The sequence below is a fragment of the Pteropus vampyrus genome, unplaced genomic scaffold (assembly GCF_000151845.1).
Source record: "Pteropus vampyrus isolate Shadow unplaced genomic scaffold, Pvam_2.0 Scaffold32, whole genome shotgun sequence".
NCBI classification, from domain to species: domain Eukaryota; kingdom Metazoa; phylum Chordata; class Mammalia; order Chiroptera; family Pteropodidae; genus Pteropus; species Pteropus vampyrus.
Genome location: NW_011888813.1, coordinates 4,201,668 through 4,207,894, shown reverse-complemented (window position 1 = coordinate 4,207,894; position 6,227 = coordinate 4,201,668).

Sequence of the window (6,227 nt, the reverse complement as noted above, 5' to 3'; positions counted from 1 at the left end):
CGGCCAAACTATGATCATGCCCAGCCTACGGCTAGAGAAGGTGGAGGGCTATTACTGGCTCACCTTGGCTCATATAGTGATGCCTATCATCTAATGGTTGAAGTCTGTTTCCAAAAGAAATAGAAGAGGCTCAGGTATGGTCACTGGGGAAATCATCATGATCTGGGAGAGTGTTGTGAACAACCCAATCTGTACCCAACAGAGAGTGTTCCAAAAGCAGGCAATGCCACATTATTAAAGATCCCAATACTGATGGAAATTAAGGCTAAACTACTTAAATGCTCAGCACCTACAGTCTAAATAAGGATATTCTGATGGAAAACTAATAATAATCCAAATGCTATGATATCTACTTGAGTTCATTGTAATAAATGTGTACCGATGTGGCTCATTTAAAATGTTTTTTTTTTTTTGCCCTACGTGTATGAACAAAGTTCTATTTCCAAGCCGCAATTTGCGTCCGAAAGACTAAGAGGTGGGAACATATTTTCTGAGCTTCTGATACTGCCAAGGCCTAAAAGATGAATAGTAGTGAATCAGATCAAGTCCCTTAGCCATATCTATTTCTCTTGTTCACAATAAAAACCTGAAATTACATTTAAATGTAATCGTATAAAGATAAAACTTAAGTTGCAGTAAGTCTTCAGGCTTCTTTTTGGACTGAGACTGAGAGAGACAATTAAGAGAAAACGTGAATATATCTGGATGCAAATTAAAATTCTGAGTGGTGAGAAGCCCCAGAAGCACCAATGAAGAAACTATAAAGTCTTAGTTAACCACTTGTTTAGAAGCTAAGTACATGCCTTGAGGATATTTTTACATAAGAGCTGCAAGACTTGGTGGAGCTAAAACAAAAACTGTCCTTTTTATAGGAAAATGGTGTGACTGGTCCCCTTCAGTAAATTGGGAGCTTTGATGAGTGCTTCCTGTCCTTTGAATTGTTTTTCCAACAAGAGAAAGAGACTCCTGTGGAGTCTTCTATATTCTTCCAATCTCTGCTTTTGATCGAGGTCACACATTTTTAAAAATCACTGGTGAGGACTCCTTGATACCTTGTCATTCTAAGCCCAACTCAGATGCTGGGGGAGAAATATTAGTTGTAAAAGTTAGCACTTGCATCTAGCAGTCATTCCATGCCTAAAACTAAATACTCAGCTTCATAAAGACCTAAATGCCAATTACCTACCTTATTCCTGCAATCCTCCTCCTCCTCTCACTGGGCAATAGAAAAAGGGACAATAAAAGATGGGTTTCCATGGAGACTTACTGAGGACCACCATTTGGTGCTTAGACAAGAACCCTGTCAGGAATTTGCTTGGAGTCCAAGAACAAGAGCTCAGAAATGTAAAAACCACATAGCAGATGATTAAGAAAGATATTTAAATCCAGTTTTCTGAAACCACGTTGGGAGGTACAAAGTCAGATACCACCGTCTGAACTTCCCATTATCCCAGCCTCTTGACTTAGACTCAGAAGCCCAGATGGCAGACACATAGAGCAATGGGCAGTCGTCAATAACAAAGCAGTTGCAAAATGCAGACCCAGCACTACAGAAATCCTTCTGTCTGACATCTCTGCCTTGTATCTCCCCACCACTATGCATTCCCTCGAATATTTATTGACCATATTCTATGTTACAGCCACTGTTCTAGTCATCGGGAATATAGCTGTCAACAAAAACAGATACGGTCCCTGCCCTCGTGGCATTTACATCCTACTGGGGAGTACCACAAAATAATCATCTAAACCAACAAGTTAGATCATTGCAGATAATTTCTATGAGCAAATAAAACTGGGTAAAAAAAGAAAAAAAAAAAGGAAAGAAAAACAGAAGTGAGGAGATGAGCTCCTTTAGATTGGACAATAGAAAGCCTTTCTCGTGGGTGACATTTAAGCTGAAACCTGAATGACAACAAAGAGCCAGTCATGTAAGGACCTGGAAGAAGAGCTTTGCAGGCAGAGGAAACACGGAGCAAAAGCAAAGAGGGCTGAGATGGGGAGCGGGTGGGTGCCTGAAGCACACTGGGGGCAGGGGCAGGGTGGCACAAGCACTGGGAGACAGAGCTGGGTGGGCTGAAGGGAACAGGTAGAGCCCCAGGAAGTCTCCCTCCATTACCACCCACTTCCTCTCATTATTATACATCTAACAATGTATTATAAAAGTTAACTTACTCTTTTCTCTCTTTGGGTAGATGGTGAGTTCCTCAAGTACACTACATCTTATTCATGATAATAATTATAGCTCCCATTTATTGAGGCATACCAGGCACTAAGCTAGCTACTTTGCATACATTATCTCCAGTCTTCACAACAACCCTGCCAGGTAACTATTATTAACATAATTTTAACAGATGAAAAGACCAGCTAAGTGATTTATCCAAGGCTGAACAACTAGCACGTGGCAAAAGCAGGCGTTTAAATCTGCATCTTGTCCGGCTCTGAAATCCAGCCTCTTTTCACTATCCCACATCATCTCAACTTCATTGTGCTGTGGGGTCCTGATACCTGGCACACTGCTTGGCGTGACAAGTAGCCTCAGATGCTCAATAAATATGCACAGCTTTGAACTGGAGGGAGCTGAATGTAAGCCCACACAAGAGGAAACTGAACTCATAAGGCCACAGATTTGGGGAGACTTACAGGACTACGCATGGTGGAGAAGGTAGTCTTCTGTCTCAGGATTAATTCAAAACATGGTGGAAACTGACAGAGAGGGGACTGTACCTAATAAAACTAAATGAAAGCTATGGGGTTTTCTGAGAGCTAATGTATGACACACTGACATAGCTGCATATCATGTTCTGAAAAAATTAATGGGATTTTAAAGAGAGAGGCTGCTCAATGTGCTTGCAAAATGGAGACACAGAAGAATGTGCCCGATGATGGGAAGAAAGGAGCAGTGAGAGAGAAGGATGGCACTGTTGTAATTGCCTGAAAATGTCCCCCTCCTCCTGACTTTAATTAGGATACTTGTGAGACACACACATTTGTAAGAGTGACAGAGCTAATTGAAGAAAACCACATGTCTCATCAACAACCAAATCAGGAATAATAATCAAAGCAGCAGAAGCAAAATTGGAAGCCATGGAGCTGTCAAAAGCAGGAGGAACTCAAATACAATGAGGCATGTAATTTTGAAAAAGCGAGAGGACTTTAAGGAAGCATTAAAAATGGAACATGAAATATAACAGTTAACTCAACTCAAACTGAAACTTTCACTCCCACAATCTGGTCACAGTTAAATCTGGTCAAAGTTCATCTAATCCCTTCAGCCTGTGTCCTGAGGATGGCTGCACTATTCCAGTCCATTTCCTAGAACGATCTAGGTAAGTGAAAGTCACCTTGTCTCTTCCCAAGGTCTTCATCACTACACATGGCTCTCCTGTCGCCACATTGGTCAGTTCTGTCCTACATGGAGATGGAAAATGACAGACCCTCATTTTTAATTTTTAATATTGCTTACATTCAGAGGTCATTATAAAGTTACTCTTCAAGCCTCTATTTGTAAACTTACAGTAGCGGGTCCAGCTGGGGAAGAATTCTTACTCGTCTCATTTCTTAACTGACTGGACATCTGTTGCCTGCCTCCCCAGCATCTTTTTTCCCTTCTCTCAACAGCTATGTTCCACTCTCAGTCAGCACAGTCACAGTGGGGCTCCATCCCCAGGCCTCATCTTATCTATGATGGTAAAGTTCGGTTCAGGGTGGGCGAATGACTCATGCTGGCCAGTCAGAATCTCAACGCATTGCTAGGCCTGCTGAGACAACAATGCTGAATCTTTTTCATGATCTGACTCTTAAAACTGTTTAAAGCATTGCAGGGGAGGAAAATTCTCCTGGATCCTTTAGGTTCTCTGGCTGGGTCTGTGAAATAAACTAACAACAGACAGATTAATAGGAGAAAAGGCACACACATTTATTTGATGGTAAAAGTTTTATGTGGCACAAGAAGGCTTCAAAGAAAGAAGAGAAAATCCCAAAGTAATAGCTAGGCTTGAAGGCTTTTATACCATTTGGACAAAAAAATTTAAAAAGGATTACTTTAAAAGGGAAGTGGCAAGACAAAGGAAAGGGACTTTGAGCTTCTAGGGGCAGCGAATTGTAGGAATGCAAATATAGCGGGCAACTTATGGAAGATAAGGACTAGACAGTAAGGTTTGTGTAGGCTCTTTCTCAATGCCATCTCATCTCCAGTGATAAGGTTGTTATCTCCTTCCTCGTATGGGAAGTGGGGGAGAGGGGACACTTCATAAGGGGAATTTATGATCTGTTTTTCAGGCAGATAGAGGGACGGCAGAGAGTTTATCCTATGTCTGCTTTTTCTTAAAGCTTTCAGCTCAAAATAATCTTTATGCCAGAGTGGTATATTTTGGAATGACATATTCTCATCTCCTATACCATATGCATATGGCGTATTCTGATCTCTTACCACCACATGGAAATTAAGAATAAATTATATCTCAAGGAAAAAAGGCAAAAAAGACATACTTGTCACATCAAATAAATCCTGAACCAGCTATTCTTGAAGTCTGATCTATTCCTGAACTTTTCAGTTATATATCTAATAAGTTTCTTTTTTTTTTCTGCTTAAACCAGATGAGTTTTGATTTCCTCTGTTTGCAGAAAAGAACTCTAATCATAATTTATTAATGTGATAGTAAATATAGCAATAAAAGTAAAAGCTGGTACTGTTGAGTGCCCTTTATGTGCCAAACACAGGGTCTTCTTATTTCAATATATCCAGTATGTATTATCATTCCCATTTTATCGGCACAGAAATTAAGATTAGAGAGTTTGGGTAATTTTCTCCAGGGTAACAGAGATGAAATTAGAACTTAAGATTTTCTTTGGAAGCCCATGTTCTCAAAATCCATTGCAATGGCAATAAAGAGAGTGGGTCTTAATCTCAATTCTAAACTTCTTGCATTCACCAGTGAGTCAACAGCGAAAAGTGGCCTTTCTTATTCCTTTTAGTTGGGATACCCCTAACTATCCCTGATAAATTCCTTTCAGCTTCTCTACCATACCTCTCCCTCACATGTGACATCACAGATTTGCAGGTGTTTTCCTTAAGAACCACAATGCCACAACAGAAGCATCTTGCAGAAACTGAAACTCTTGTCACTATTCCGGGTCTCATCACTCAAACGGATGTGTATAAGCAGAGGTCACTGTCCAGAGAGAGAGCCACAAAACTTAGAGGCTGCTCAATAAGAGAGAACTAACCATTCCAGTGAATAAAGGTTACCTAAAACTAATCATGCCAAGTCATAACAGAGTGCCACTTTCTGGGTCAGGTACCATAACCAGTGCTAAACAGTCATGTTCTAATTCTATTATTAGAATCAAGTTACTAAGTGGTTCCTAACCTCTTATACTGATATACGGCAGCCACCTGTAAGTCTATACTTATCCCTCCTTTCAAATCTACATCGTTTTCATTTCATTTCATTCGTCAGTGCAGATATGTCAGCCCGTGCCAAGTCTGGTCTACCTGCCACTCTTCAAATGTGAAGACACATGGAGGTGAGAACATGAGATAGAACAAAGAGAACAGATCTTAAGTTCAGTTTTAACTAAAATATTTGAGTTAATGTAGAAGTAATATAGAACCTGAGTTCACACCAAAAAATGGAGAAGGATGTCATGTATATGCAAGAAACTTTGAGAAAATTTTCACAGATATGGCACTAACAGGGCAGACGTCGGAAAGAGCTTGATCTCCGTGAGAAGAAGCAAGCGAGGCTCCAAGGAAAATGCATAGGGGATATCCCAGACCCAACAGCACTCCTCATATGGAATATGCTAAGGGAAGCATGGGAAAACGTAGAAAACACAGGAAATGCTCACTTGGTATTTCTTAAGCCACCATGGCTCAGAATCACTCAGAGTCTGAAGTGGGCCTCACCAATTTATTGCCAACAGAAGCACGGAAGGCATTTCTTCTTAAGTAGGTAGCATCAGTCTTGCCTGATGTGGCAGGTTCAGCATCAGAAATGAAATGGAAAGACAAAAGTCCTTAATAAATGTAAGGAAAACTCCACACAGAAATAAACTTCCCTTTCTCTTTTTTCGTACTGATGGATGACCAAACTGGTAGGCAGCCCTGCAGCTTAAAATCAAAAAAGATTCTCACACCATTCTAGTGGAAAATAAATAGTACTATTAAAAAGAAAATACCGGATCTGGATAGCACTCGAATCACTCTATAAATAAAATAAAATATA